This window comes from Ctenopharyngodon idella, chromosome 6 (assembly GCF_019924925.1).
Source record: "Ctenopharyngodon idella isolate HZGC_01 chromosome 6, HZGC01, whole genome shotgun sequence".
In the NCBI taxonomy this organism is placed as follows: Eukaryota; Metazoa; Chordata; class Actinopteri; order Cypriniformes; family Xenocyprididae; genus Ctenopharyngodon; species Ctenopharyngodon idella.
The window spans coordinates 25120147-25136280 of NC_067225.1; the positions used below are offsets into that span (position 1 = coordinate 25120147).

Genomic DNA, 16134 nt, shown 5'->3' on the forward strand with positions numbered 1-16134 from the left:
AATACAATAAAGTCACACAACATTTGAGGAGCAAATGTAATTTCTAATGGCATTAGGCCTTTGTAAAGGGCTGTAACAGGTTGAATTGGATTAGTTAAAACACACATCCCAAGAGTTAGGTCAGGGAAGGGGTCAAATGAATATGGACTCTGTAGCCCTGTCAGGAGCAAAGGCCACCAACAAGCTTTCTCCAGACCTTTGGTCTGTGGGCTTGGCTTGTGATACTGTCTGCAGACCTGCGGAGGGTGTGTCCAATCCACCTCCAGCGTCTTTTGAGGATGTCATCTTCCACAGGTTGCGGTTTCGTTCGTTGCCACAGTTCTTCATTGCTGATCTTGTCTGGCCAGTGGATCTTGAGGATCCTTCTGAGGCAGCTTTTGATGACTACTGCTACTGACTACAATTTGCAAATCAATGATCATAAATTACTGAACCTCCAAACCTCTGCATCAAATTAGACTTTTTATTATATTTTTGGGTCAATATAAATCTCTTCCTTTAGACATTGGAGATTGTATTATAAGACTAACAGGCAATGTAATATTCAGATTTTGTTTTCGTTATTTTAACTGTAGCCACACAAAGTGAATTTATGGTTTAAAAAATGAAAGTGTTGTTTAGATATATCACAATAATTGAGAAAACAATTGATTTCTATGACATCAGCAAATAATAGTTAAAGGGGCAATCCAGTTAGTGCTTTTGGTAGAAATTATGCATTAAAGGCTCAGTTGGATAAAACAATACATTTTTGATTTCCATTGAGCACAACTGGAGTATTACCTCAAGCCCATTGCTCTTTTACCTAGAAGACACTGTGTACCACGTAATTTCTCAAACGACAGGTGATTGGCTAAAAAGAGTGAGGAAAGGGAGTGGGTGAGAAAATTCACTGGAATTGGATAATTAGATCTATTAACTCTGCTTGGGAATTGTACTTCAGCCAGACTTCATCAATTAAGTGTATTAGCTTAGTCACCACAAAGTCTAATTTCGTTGCTGAAGATCTCTGATATTTTAAAGCAAATCAGGAATAGCTGTATGGATCAATTTATCTGCAGTCAATACAAATGACATAATCTTCACCAGTATCTGTAAAAGAATGAAATGTCTTAAACAATAAGACATTATATATTAATATATTCATTATGAGTCTATAACAGACCAGAAAGTAAGTCTTTGGTGGCACTTAGTAAAAGTCACAGGTCCCACTGATGTGACCAAATGACAATTAGGTAATCTTGATTTGTAAAGAGCATCTTTCAAATCATGCTTCCCCAAAATTATATTCCCTTTCTTTTAGCCAAGCACTTTATTTAAAAAAAAGAAGAAAAGAAAAACTCACAAACCCTCAGCTGCACCTCAATACATTATTTCTCTTTATCATACCTTATGACTGTTTTTTGGCAAAGATTTGAGAAAGGACGGTAATTGTGTTAAAACAAATCACTCTCAATAAAGTTCACCTAAAGTAGATAATTAGATCTAGCCTATTATTCTTGCCACAGAGTGTTCTTTGCCCAGAAGTCTCAATGTAAGGGAATTAGCACCAGTACACTGCTATGGCCGAAAGAGACAGTTAGTAGATACATAGCTATGGCCTTAGGTTTTAAATCTGCACAGTTTTCATTCTTGTCTTATGATAGAAGATAGCTGGGGGCAAGCAAATCAAAACGTACAAAAAAAAATAAAGTGAATAAATGTATTAGTTAAAGGTAGGGCAGGCATTTTTTAAGAGGCTAACAATAGCAAGTTAGCTTTGAAAGCTAACCCTCCCTTCAGAGCGCTCTCCAAAGCCACGCCTCCTTCAAAACAAATGAACGGGTACAGCAAATTCTGCAAAACGTCACGACAGACGGCATTAAATTACCTCATGTCTCAAAGCATATAACATTACAATAATGAATGTAAACAGCTCTTACTTGTACCACCTGACTGCTGCAGGTTCATTTCGGCATTGATAGTGTTGCCAGAGAAACGCATAAATCCAAGTCTGGGGACCTGATCAGCTCCGGACAGAACGTCACCGATTGCCATCTCGTAATTTACGGTTACGACATGGCGTGAACGCAGCATAAGCTCGTTGTTTTGGTTCAGGAGGAACTGTAAAAGGCAGCTGCTGTTTGTTTACGGGGCTCTGTGACTGTCCACAACTCTGCATAGCCTTACAGAACGCTCTGATAACGTGTGATGAGCAAGCAGGGTGCATGGAGGTATGGAAATACATATGTTGACAGATGGACATAGCATCAGACCGAATGATTGGACGAACATTTTTTGATCCTTAGACTTCCACAGAAGATACATGTTTTAAAATTTAAACCACTTCTATTATTGATTGCTATCAGGATAGTTTCAACCAGTATAACAAAAAGTGTTTATTAAACAATTTGACTACCTTAACTGGACTTAAACTGGAAGTATAAACACAACATGCTTTTGTCAGGAATAACTTTGCTAAAACCTGCAGACACTCTTACATTTCATGACAAAACGATCTTAGTCAAAACTAATCAAGTTTTTACATTTAGCCTATACATTTTGAAGAAGATTTTATTCAAAACAGCAAACATTGCATTTCAAGGTACACATTTTATTCACATATTAATTTCACATAAAATATTTTTCTCTGCAGTATTCATGGGAACCTACGTGATACCAGCTACAAGAGGTCGACTAGAGTTCAAATATGTAGGTACAGGATTTGCCAATATAGCACCTGCCAGGTCATTTAAGGTCTGGAGTATCCTGATTAAGAGTTTACCACGTGGTATAGATAAAAGATATCTGTAAATTTTAACAAAAGTATAAGCGCAAGACTTGATTTTGTCCATCTGAGGTCCATATGAGGGAACATAAATTAAAAAAATGTGATGTGCATGGATAAATCATTTACTGCCATGAAGGGCTGTACACATTGGTGTACTTATTGGCTCAACTCTATCTACTGCAAGCAGAGTCTTAACCAGGAAGCTTGAACTTATTACCACCTGGCTTGAAACCAGTGTTGGGGAAGTGCTTCAGAAGTGTAGCATGATCAAGCTACGACAAGCTTACAAAAAGAAACGGACTATAGTAATGTATAGAAAAGATTAAGTAAACTTAATCAGAGCAGTATTGCAGTATCTGGTCTAAATACCATGAGATATGAATGAATGGACATGACTAAATACAATAAATAAAAACTAGAATACAACTGAACCAAAAACATAATGATTAAAAGCAGGTTTTTATGAAATATTTGATCATAAAAAGAGCCAAAGACTCAAATAAACAAAATGTTTCTTTTTGAACCATTCATTCTAAACAAAGGGTTCTTTCACTAAAATTAATCAGACTTTCCAACTTGAGAGAGGGGGTCGGTTGTCATATATTCATTGCTTTCCTTACTCGGTTGTAAAGAGCAGTGCACAATACAGTGTGACATTAAACTGTATGAAACATGTATAATCTCATGCGCAATTGCCCTCATGTTTTAAAACAAGACAGCAGTTGTGAGTAAATCTTATGTCATCTTTATGTCATTATTCCTAATGATTTAAAGGTTTCTAAGGCTATGGCAACATTAATCCTGATTTATTTGAAAAAAAGCATTTTCTTTTCAAAATGCTCTCCATCCACACTAGTTTTCAGTAGTTTTCCAAAAGTTCCTGGTTCACACTGAAACATCTGGAAATACTTAAATCACCTTATGTGCATGCATATTCTTCAGGCATGATGAGTTTATTCGCGAACTATCCCTCTGCTCACTCGTGCATCCAGGTTTCACTCAAATTTGCCATTCCATGTATGGCCTAATACATAGTTGCCATGTTTTGCCACAAGACAACAATTACGAGTACATTTTCTGGCATATTTGCAGGAATGTAATATGAAGATTGTACAGATTAACATTTACCTTTAACAACACTATGAAATTGGATAGCATGCACAACAATTAAGGTACAAAATGGGTTGCCAGCTCACTGTTTTGGGTTAAATGGATCACATGACTGTTTTAGATGACTAATAATCTTTTTTCGAATACCGAATACCTACCAGTCTGTTTTCAAATTTATCCATTTGGGAGAGCAATTTCGAATTTTTACTGGACAAAAATGGCGTCTCAGTGTAGACAGAAGGACAAAATGTATAAATGGTGTGTTTTCAAATTTAATGTGGATGTAGCCTCAGACACTACTAAATTTATGTATCTAACAGTCTAACTTCTAGCCAGTAGTGGCTAGTGCAAGGCGACTGGCTAATCTTTGTGTATCCCAAGTGAGCAGAAACCCAAACAAGACACTAAACCTATTACCTAATTTCCAGCATTTGTTAACCTCTGCATAGAGCTTGCAAGCTAAACAAACACTCAAACATCCCCTGAACACATCAAGCCTGCTATCATCCAATCATTCTAATGTGTGCCAATTCCAGTTTGGATTTACAGTTTCTTTCTACTGCTCACTTGTAGGTTACATGGCTCTAGGTCCATTTGGCTGTGTAATGGAGGGGTTTTTCGCAACAATTGGAGGTAAGGAATAACTAACAATCCATTTGAATGCCATTTTAAAGCAGTGCATTCCAGTGGACTAACTTCTAATTCCTGTCATTAGGTCAAGTCTCTCTTTGGTCTCTGGTGGTGCTTGCCATTGAGAGGTACACCTGTGGTGTGCAAGCCAATGGGGAGCTTCAATTTTTCTTCAAACCATGCGAGAGACAGAGGTGTCCTCGGTGTCTCCTGCATAGATTAATCCTCCTATCTGCCTACTCTGCGCATCTTAATGTTGACCATCACTAAATGGGACTTTGTACTCTCTGTAACTGTTATTTTTTCAAGACCATACATGTCCATTTTATGGCATTTTATCAATAGGATTCAAGAATGACTGGTTCTGAGGTTGAAGAAAAATATTTATGTTATATTTACTGCATTTATGGATTAATCTTCTCCTCTGATTAGGTGGAATTTTCTTCAATAAAAAATATTTGAACTCACCTGGAAAGTGCTTTGCACGATATCCTGTCTACCCGTGTACCAATATTGTATCTGTTCTGTGTTTTGATGGAGGTCTTTATTTATTTTTGTCATTGTATTGACTGTACTTCATGAAATTTGATCAGGTCAGTTTCTGTAAATATTGTATAAAATGTTTAGTAAAAAGAACATGGCAGGATAGCTTAGGTTTGCAAAGTTGCATCTGAACAAACCACAAAACTTCTAGAACAATGTCCTTTGGACAGATGAGGACAAAAGTGGAGATGTTTGGCCATAAGGCAAGGCAAGGCAATTTTATTTATATAGTACATTTCATACACAATGGTAATTCAAAGTGCTTTACATAAAGATGAAACAAATACATACGAATAAAATTGGAATGCATAAGAAATAAAAATAACAGTAAAACAGAGAATATCCCTATCTGGATGGAAGAGTCAGGGAGTTTCAGCCAGAATATTTGTAGCCTCCAGGGCTAACTTAACTTTGTTTTCCGTCAGAGCGGATCTAAATTGATCTATCCATCAGAGCGGATCTAAACGGATCTTCCTCACGGATCTTCCTTCTTACTCTTAGAGTCATCTTTGAGCAACTGATGTTATGTATTTATTATTTCTGAATTGGCTTCTAATTGTCTAACTATGTAATTGGCATGATACATTTTTACCTGACAAATAAAATGTTATATTTGATTTACTCTGGATTCTTCTGAAATCATTATGACCAGTAGATTATTGGAGTCTAAATTTCCGCAAATCTGCATCGGGATAGGTCAATGGTCAACCTAAAGGCTCAATGAAAGGAGCATGTTGCACATCATGTGAGACCTTTTGATTTCTGTTTATCACTGACTTAGCAAGTTGCAGTATCGTGACTAAGAAAACTGTGTTTTTTTTATGAACAAGCATGTGGCAGTTCGACTCAAATACATTAGTAAACTCTGCACCCTCTGACTAAGTATCAGAAACTGACGAATTTGTGTCGTGATAAGTAAAGTTAATATTGTTAATATTTAGTTTTCCCAACTCTAGTAATTCAGTAACAAAATCCAGTCAGTTATTTAAAAAATAAGGGCAACCTCTCGACATCACTGCAGTCATAGATCAAATGTTTGATTCTACATTATAATAGTCATTTTTTTTCCTAATGTCGATAGTTGTTATTCTGGTTTACCCTTGACTGTGGTGTTCAAACACTTCCAGATTTCAAGTGTGCATACAGGGGCATGTGAAAATGTGATGGCTGTATGCAGCCCATTCCACTGGATTATCTCTTAGCCTCTGACTTAAAAGAAAGATTTGAAACCTAATCCCCATCATATCAAACCTGGTAATGAGCCAAGTAGATGCATTCCAGTTGGTTATGAAGTCTGGTGTCTGCCAAATCTTCTTAATGGTGACATCTCTTTTGATTGGGAACTCTGCTAAAGGTATAAAAGCAGGCGTCTGGGAGTATTTGTGGAGTACACTTTTGCTCGTGTCCTCTTGACCTCTGCTCTCGGCTTTTCCACAGCAGGATGAATGGCATTGAAGGAAACAACTTTTACATTCCTATGTCCAATAGGACAGGGCTAGTGAGGAGTCCTTAGGAATATGTGCAGTATTACCTTGCAGATCCATGGCAATATAAAGATCTTGCTTTTTATATGTTTTTACTGATTTGCTTTGGGCTACCAATCAATGTGCTTATGCTGGTGGTCACTGCTCAGCACCAAAAGCTGAGGCAACCTCTAAATTTCATTTTGGTATATCTGGGTGTTGCTGCAACAGTTATGCCCCTTTTTGGATTCACAGTTGCATTCTACTGCTCCATTGCTGGTTATATGGCTCTGGGTCCCACAGGTTGTGCTACTGAAGGCTTTTTTGCTACACTTGGTGGTAAGAAGATTTCAGCATTGATTAATGTGTTTTGTTGTTTGAGATTCCATGTTGTGACTCCTTTTCAATTTTGTCTACAGGCCAGGTTTCTCTTTGGTCTCTGGTGGTGCTTGCAAGCCAATGGGGAGCTTCAAATTCTCCTCACACCATGCGATCATTTTCACGTGGTTCATGGCCTGTAGCTGTGCAGTGCCCCCACTTTTGGGCTGGTCAGGTAAGTTACTCATGCTACAGTATTAAGGGACTTTTAATCAGTTGAAAAGAAATGAATGCTGAGATAGTCATTTAAAATTCTTGCGTTAACATTCAAAGTTATTAACAAATTCTATATAATGTTTAATCAATTGATTGATGTCAACAACAACAGGCTGAGAAGGAAGTGACATGTATGGTCATTCTGATGGTTTTACAAACCATTCTTTTAGTCTGACACCGTTTTGTTAACCTTGAGATTATATGACTGCACTATGAAGACATCAATGGAATGAAATGGCAATTTCAATTCTAGCGTTATTCCTCTTTCTAATTCTCAGTTCTGTAGCTGCGTGCTGAACACCATTTTCTACAGCAAGAGCCCTCTTGGTGATGAGGAATCCTCAGTGTCAACGAGCAAAACAGAGGTGTCCTCAGTGTCTCCTGCGTAGAATTATTTGCCAACAATGTTTTTTCAATGATTCTTTTAATGTTTCAGCAAGCATAAGTCTCCATGGATCAATCTCTGTAATGGTTTGAAAAGCTCTGTAATTATCATCCAGTTGGGTCATGTACCTCTTCTCTCTCTGCCTTGGAACATTTTAGTTTAAAGAAGACTTTTAAGACTTGACCTGACCCTTCTTTGTTAATGCAGACTAGGTATACGTCACATTTAGGCTCTATTCTCTTCAATAAATAGAGCATGGATAGATTAGTTGCCAATGCTTCAACACAAGGCATAGCTCACCACTAAATCTAAGCATAAGCCTCTTTTCTTGACACATCACATCAAAAGGTCATGAACAGGACTGCTTAAACCCACCCAAGGGTTCAGTGAGAAACATAATATTTTACAGAACTACCTTTTCAAGTCAATGACACTATGCACTATATTCATATCATTATTTTTGTTTTTAGCTGCTTTGTCCGCTTTTCTGTATATATTTTCTAAATGTTATACGTATTGAAAAGTAGCATAAATATATGCATACAAATGTTGTTTTTGGTGATCTAATGATGACTGATGGCTACAAATTGAAATCATTTAATGATTGATATTCTGTTTTATACAAAGTGATTTGAATGAAATGCATATGCAAAATGATGACTGCAGTTATGAATTATGAGTAAAGTATGAATTAAGCTTGAATGTATGTGAATTCAGAATGGAATGAAAAAGTAGTATTCCAAAATTAATAAAAATAAATATTAAAGAAAATAATTGAATACAAAAGCTACATTCTCTATTGTTTGAAAACACTGTTTCATCACCCTCAAACTTTCTGTGCTTTTGATTGAGTTATTCTCAGATAATCATATTCCAACATTTTGAGGAAAAAAATGGCTACTGAAAAAAAAAAAATTATCTGAAGTAATTTGACCATTGCCAGGCTTTTTTGCACACTGATGGCAACATCCCCTACATCTCTTTGGAGTGACTTCATTGTAATTAATCTAATTAATCTTCTAATGAATCGTCCATCAACCCCATTGTTGTGAACTTTGTAATACAAGATCCCACAGAACAAGTGTTCAGCACAACTATTAGACCTCCACAACAAACTAACATAAAATTATGGGACAAGTCTTAATCTGACAGGAAATCCCCTTTAAGTGTGTTCTTGACACTAATAAGGTAAACAAGTGTATAATGTGTATAGAAAATAACTATACATCAGACAACAATCACATTTTTTAAATTAAATACAGTGTTGTGTATATTCACTCCATATTGAGAAATTATATAATTTCTTAATATAAGAATCTCAAACATCAATATAGTGTCAAGAATCAAGATCCAAAGCTTCACCGGGTGATTAATACAAAAGTGATTATGGCTGCTCTTATCATTTAAATCCCACACCCTCCCACCTCACACTCCTGGATTTATCCCTTATAAGGAACCACAGGGGGATATATAATCACACATGATGCATCTTTGCAAATAAAGAGCAGGTCCAACACAGCAGATCATATCCTCTGCCAGGTCCGGATCACTATTAGGCAAAGATGAATGGCACTGCTTGGGTCTACCCATCAATGGCCTCACATTGGTTGTTACAGCTCAACACAAAAAGCTTAGGCAACCTCTCAACTTCATTTTGGTCAACCTGGCTGTAGCTGGTGCCATCATGGTTTGTTTTGGATTCACAGTCACTTTCTACACAGCAATTAATGGCTACTTTGCTCTGGGTCCAACTAACTGTGCGATTGAGGGCTTCATGGCAACACTTGGAGGTGAGAGAAATTAATGTATGTTTTTGGATTGGTTTGATCATTAGATATAGTTAACTGTACCGTAATTTGGGTGAAACTGATTTTATTATTTTATTTTCTTCACAGGTCAAGTTGCCCTTTGGTCACTTGTGGTGCTGGCCATTGAAAGATACATTGTGGTTTGTAAGCCAATGGGTAGTTTTAAATTCTCAAACAGCCACGCAATGGCAGGAATTGGATTTACATGGATAATGGCCATGTCATGTGCGGCTCCCCCTCTGGTTGGCTGGTCCAGGTTGGTCTAATAAGACATTATGCAATTTATTTGTTCTCTATTGTAGTGCAGAAGTGAGTACAACAAACATTTCAGCTGAATGAGGCTTTTTTTTATTTGGTCAATATACAAGAATATTAGCTTAAGTTTAATTTAAGACAGTAAAAATTACTTTTCCCGACTGAACACACTGAATTTTTGGATTACTGCATGAATAACTTTCTCTCTTAGTTATTTTGTTAGATTTCAGCTGAATAGCTTTCTACAAAGTTTTATAAATGAGAAGATGGCAATCTAAATTATAGTTGCTTTTCTTTAACAGATATATTCCTGAGGGAATGCAGTGTTCATGTGGACCAGACTACTACACCCTGAATCCTGAATACAACAATGAATCATATGTCATCTACATGTTCGTCTGCCATTTTATACTTCCGGTCACCGTAATCTTCTTCACCTATGGGCGGCTTGTTTGCACTGTCAAGGCGGTATGAAATGTCACTTTAAACATTCTTGCAAATTCCTAACTATTGGAATACTATGTTAAAAATTGGCTGTTCTGTGCTCTCTTAGGCTGCAGCTCAACAGCAGGACTCAGCATCTACCCAGAAGGCTGAGAGGGAAGTGACAAAAATGGTCATCCTGATGGTTTTGGGTTTTCCTGGTGGCTTGGACCCCTTATGCCAGTGTTGCTGCCTGGATTTTCTTGAACAGGGGAGCTGCTTTCAGTGCCCAGTCCATGGCTGTTCCTGCCTTTTTCTCAAAGAGCTCATCCATATTTAACCCTATCATTTATGTGCTGCTAAACAAACAGGTAAGTCATATCAGACTTGCTGGAGTGGAAAGTCATATCCTTCACATCCCATTCCCTCTCTACTCCCTCAGTTATGAAAGAGTGGCAAAATGTGTGCTAAGTGTACTAAGTGAAACATTGTCTCTTACAGTTCCGGAGCTGCATGCTGACCACTATTTTCTGTGGAAAGAATCCTCTTGGCGATGACGAGTCCTCAACTGTGTCCACCAGCAAGACGGAGGTGTCCTCTGTATCTCCAGCATAGACTTTTTAACCTCTCACAGATTTTGTTCTTTTAGTCATTGATCAATTTGGGCATCCGAAAAAAAAGAAAAAAAAGAAAAAAAAAAGTTGAATTAGTTGATGCATCTCATATGGTTGTGTTCACTATGACTATTAACCTGGTGAACTCACATACATTTGTTAAATAAGTAAAAGGCTTAATGTGGTTTAATGGGTTATTTTTTTTTGTGAACTGGGAGGGCAACATTTATATCTTTGGCCTAAAATGTGTATATATTTTGTAAAAAAAAAAAAAAAAAAAAAAGGATAGAAATAAAATACTGGCATTAAAAAGTGTCTTTGTTTCCATTATTAATGAATTGATTTAATTTTTAGTTTGTTTGCACATACGTATGATGCTGAAACTGAATTTAGTATTAGTATAGCTAGAGCACACTATTTTAAATCAAGACAATCCATGTAGTGCTAGAATACAATCAAATCCACCCTACATTCAGTCTGAAACAATCCTCTCATTAAGGCCAGACATCTGCTGTTTGCAATAATACTGTGGAGACTGAGCTGTTTTAAAGGGTTAGTTCAACCAAAAAATGTATCATTAATCATTAATTACTCGCCCACCCTCATGTCGTTCCAAACCCGTAAGACTTTGGTTCATCTTTGGAACACAAATAAAGATATTTTTAATAAAATCTGAGCAATTTCTATCCCTCCATTGACAGCTATGCAACTACCACTTTCAAAAAGAAAAATGAATTGAGCGGTGTAATCCACATTTTCTGAAGACACATGATCACTTAACACGCTGGACAGATTTAATTTAGTCTTTTATATAAACATTCATCAACGCACACATCAGTTATGATAAACGGAAGCTCAAGCATGTTAGCTTGACATGCAAGAACCAATGAGGTGTGTTCGAAAGTCTTAGGGGTTTGGAACAACACAAGGGTGAGTAAATGATGACAGAATTTTCATTTATGGGTGAACTATCCCTTTAAAGTCTCTCATGCCCCAATCAACCATTTATTAGCTAATTGTGGTAATCAACATTATGCCACAAATTCTGTTGATTAATCAGATTTTGAACCCAGAATGTTAATTTAAGTTGATCTGACCGTGTTGAACATCAGCATTTATCTCTTTCCATTCTGACTCTATAGTCTCTGCCTTAAGGTCTTAATGTGACCTGCATGATTGCACAGACAAAGCACTATTGGCAGAAATGAACAAATACAACCCCACTTTGCAACGCATTATACAGTTTCTTTAGTGAATTCATTTTGGACTTTTGGGTCGAACACATGCTGCTCTATATTTTCTCTTCAAAATATGTGCTTGACTTAGAATTTACGAAAATTGTGTGGTGTTTGATGTTTATATTGTATAGTTTTATTGTTTTGATCTTATTACTGTAAAGCGCTTTGAGCTGTGGACACACTATATAGGCTAACACCATAGGAGAATGACACAGTCGAAAACTAGAAAATGTTGCCTTCGGAGGACACATTTCAAGGTAGGAAGGAATCAAGGCACGTCCAAATCCAATGTTAGCTTCACTTCCTGTTTTCTGAGATACCTTCCTCTGATCGATTTTTGAAGGCAGCATAGATGTGTCCTTCGCTGCCTTTGATATCCCATAATCCCTGTGCTTTACATTCTGTGACAGTTGAGCTAGAAAACTAAAGATGGCATCCGAAAGTTTCGTTTGCTGCTCAGTAAATGTACGCTTTTGACCAACATTTTCCACTTTTGATGTCATTTCTAGTGAGAAATTACTATTGTAGTAATTAAATATTTGTATAGTTCTCACCAAAGCTCGAGCTATTTTGCGGTAGATCATTAAACTGTTATGCTGCCTCAGAAGTCTGTCTGAAATCAGTTTTGTGAGGTGCCTTCATGTACAAACAATGCCTTACAAGTCATTGCCTGATAGGGCAGAGAGGCAACAAGTCAGCTGCCTAGGTTTTCGGATGCAGCCGCAGTGTTGGGGAGGCTCCAGGAATGTGTTTGGAATAGCTTGTTATCAACATAGCCTAGAAAAAAACATTACTATTGTGCATCTTGAGACAAAACAATGGCTCTGCCATATTTTAAGATATGTCAGTGCAAGTTGCTTTCAGTTAAAACAGCTCAAACATGCATTTTAGTCTAGGACTAGCTTAAGCCTTGTCTGTGAAACCAGGGTAAATATCATTAACTGGTGTTATGTAAGCTAATAGGCTATAGCAAAATAGCTCCTAAAAGACCTGCTGTACATTGATTTTTATGATTTTTCTTCCTAACCTAACTCACACATACTGACATGCCGGCATCTGCTATCTCAGTCACAGAAAAAAAAAAAAAAAAAAAAAAAAAATACAATTAATGAAAACATACAAATATAAAGTCTGCCTATAATGAGAACTTTAAAAATCATACAAGGATGCACCTGATGGAGTTGGTTAAGAGAATGTTTAGAGTGTGCAGAGCTGACAAAGAAGCTCAAGTATCTAGTTTTGTTTAATATTTTTGGTTAATACATAATTCACATACTTCCAGTTGTGTTATTTCATTTCCCTGGTTTCACAGACAAGGCTTAAGCTAGTCTTAGACTAAAATGCATGTTTGAGCTGTTTTAACTGAAAGCAACTTATACTAATATATATCTTAAAATATGTCAGTGCCATTGTCTCAAGATGCACACCAGTATTTTTTTCTTCTTCTAGAACGTTTTTAAAAGCTATACTTAAATGCCCTAATTGAACTAAGGCCTAATCCTGGCTTAAGCTAAGTGAAACCGGGCCATATAGCTTTGATTAGGGCAATTCTAAAACAATGGAAAAAAGAACGAGCCTAGAACAATAATGAAATGCGTTACCCACATAGAAGATGACGTTCTCATGACCTTGCACAACGTTCCCTAAAAATGCTCTAAAGCTGACAAAAATTCCAAACCTTTACAGAACATTAGGGACGTTCCTAAAACATCCTCTTTTGGTAAAGAAAGTGCTGCAGTTCAAGCTTCCTTATATGACTTTAGGGGGACGTTCCATTTTGGTTATTTTATGGTCACACGAGAATGTTACAAAGAGGACATTTAGGACATTAACAGAATGTTCCCACATGGTCCTCTGTTGGTCATTTAAAGGATTAGCTTTATGTCTTATGCTGTATGTCCTACGGCTTCCCTATTCTACTTACGGAAAAAATTTAACTGGTGCTGCGTTCGTTCCGTAAGTTGAAAAGGGAAGGCGTAGGACATACAGTGTAAGCTTTTAGAAGAATACGAAAGTACAGTTTTGGCGGAAGCACTTGGAAGGCGATCATTTGTTTATATAAAGCATATACATTTACATTTTTTTTTAAAATGACTGATCGTTTTGCTAGATAAGACCCTTATTCCTCGTCTGGTATCGTTTTAAGCCCTTTGAAGCTGCACTGAAACTATAATTTTGACCTTCAACCGTTTGGAGGCCATTGAAGTCCATTATAAGGAGAATAATCCTGGAATGTTTTCATCAAAAACCTTAATTTCTTTTCGACTGAAGAAAGAAAGACATGAACATCTTGGATGACATGGGGGTGAGTAAATTATCAGGAAAATTTTATATGAAAGTGAACTAATCCTTTAATAACATTCCTGATATGACTTTAGGGGAACGTTCTGTTTTGGTTATTTTATGGTCACGCGAGAACGTTACAAAGAGGACATTTGGGAAGTTAACAGAATGTCCTATAGTAATAGTCCCCTAAACATTCCCAGAATGTCCTGAATGTTTCCTGAAAGTCTACCAAATAACGTCCCCCAACCCTTAAAAGAACTGCACATTGTGACCGTCTCTGAACGTTCTGGGAACGTTACCAGGTTACCAGGTTAGATGTTGATGTTTTATAGAAAATAAAGGACAGAGTAAGTTCAACTCCTGATCATCCTGAGAAGGAGGAAGTGCAGAGAGAATGACAACCTGTGCCCGGAATGGAGTGGAGAGAACCTTAGGGACGTATCTGTGTCTTGGTTTCAGGACGACTTTGGAGTCATTAGGCCCGAACTCAAGACAAGAGGGGTTCACAGAGAGCGCCTGTAAATCTCCCACTTAACCGATGCTAAGGCCAATAGCAGGGTGGTTTTTAACGACAGGGGGTGTAAGTCGGCAGTCTGAAGCGGCTCAAAAGGGGGGCCTTTGAGACCTCTAAGAACCGTGGAAAGGTCCCAGGTAGGGATTGTAAAAGGGAGAGGAGGGTTCAGCCTCCTGGACCCCTTCAGGAAACAAACAACGAGATCATTCTTACCTACAGACTGCCCTGCTATAGGAACATAAGAGGCTGCTTTAGCTGCGACATAGACCTTAGGGTAGAGGGAGTATGGCCTCTATCCATTAAGTCTTGGAGGAAGGACAATATCTGAGATATGTCACAAGTGAAAGGGTCTTCACCCCCGGGCTGCGCACCAGACAGTGAAGACTGACCACTTAAGGGTGTAGAGACGTCTCGTGAATGGAGCTCTAGCCTGTGAGATGGTATTCAGGATGCTCTCGGGGAGGCTTGCAGGCTCCCATCGAGAGGCCACACATGTAGAGCCCACAGCTTGGGTCTGGGATGCCATATTGTTCTGTTCGCTTGAGAGAGGAGGCCCGTCTCAAGGGAATCAGCCACGGCTCATGACAGCTGAGACAGGTCTGAGACCCATGGCTTGTTCTTCCACAGAGGGGCCACTAGGAGGACCATGTGAGCACCCTCCCTGACTCATCTGATGACCTGGGGGATCAGAGCGATCGGGACAAAAGCGTAGAGGAGAAGACTAGGCCAATCGTGGGCCAGAGCATCTCTGTTCTTTGAGAAATAGGTTGGGCAATGATAGTTTTCTTCGGAGGTGAAGAGGTCGACCTCTGCCCTCCCGAAGATGTCCCAAATTTTCCTCACAGGCTCCTGGGAGGAAACAAACGGGAGGGCGCGAGGGGCGGAGTCGTTCTCTGAAAAGAAAGCAGAGAAGCCAGACTCATGCTCTCGCAATGAAACAGGTCATTTCAGTGAGCGCGGCTTCTGTGTGGGTTTTTCCCAGACATCGCACACACTCACTGTGCCCGTCATCCGTGTGCAGAGGTGCTCTGCACGAGCCACAGCCGTGGCGCGACATTTGCAACAACGTTGCAGAAATTTGCTCTTTAGAAAATAAGCTCTTTTAGAATTTGCCCCGCAAAGCGCTGAGGTGGGTGTGCTCAACACTGCAGGCGGCTCGTGAGCAAAGCGTTGACCAGGCTGCTTGAGAGCGGCATGGAGAACAGAGCTGCTAGAGAGCGGCGAACTGATCTGGCTGCTGAGAAGTGGCGTGCTGATCAGAGCTGCTTGAGAGTGGTCAGTCTTCACTGAAGCTACGAGTTGTTAAAGCGGCGAGCTGCTCAAGAGCGGCGAGCTGCTAGAGAGCGGAGAGTGGCAAGCAGAAGAGTGGTGAGCTGATCTGGCTGCTGTAGAGCGGCGAGCTGATCAGCGGCGAAATCCAGCTGCTTGCAGGTGAAGGTGGCTTCAAGCTTTGAGATCCAGCGAAGAGAAGTGATCTGCGTCGCTGAAGGAGAATGAATCA

The 16134-nt window shown here is 38.6% G+C and overlaps 1 pseudogene; it reads left to right on the forward strand.

Moving 5' to 3' along the window:
- The first annotated feature begins 6494 nt into the window (after nucleotides 1–6494).
- LOC127514100 (green-sensitive opsin-3-like) lies at nucleotides 6495–11160 on the forward strand (annotated as a pseudogene).
- Nucleotides 11161–16134: the final 4974 nt, after the last annotated feature.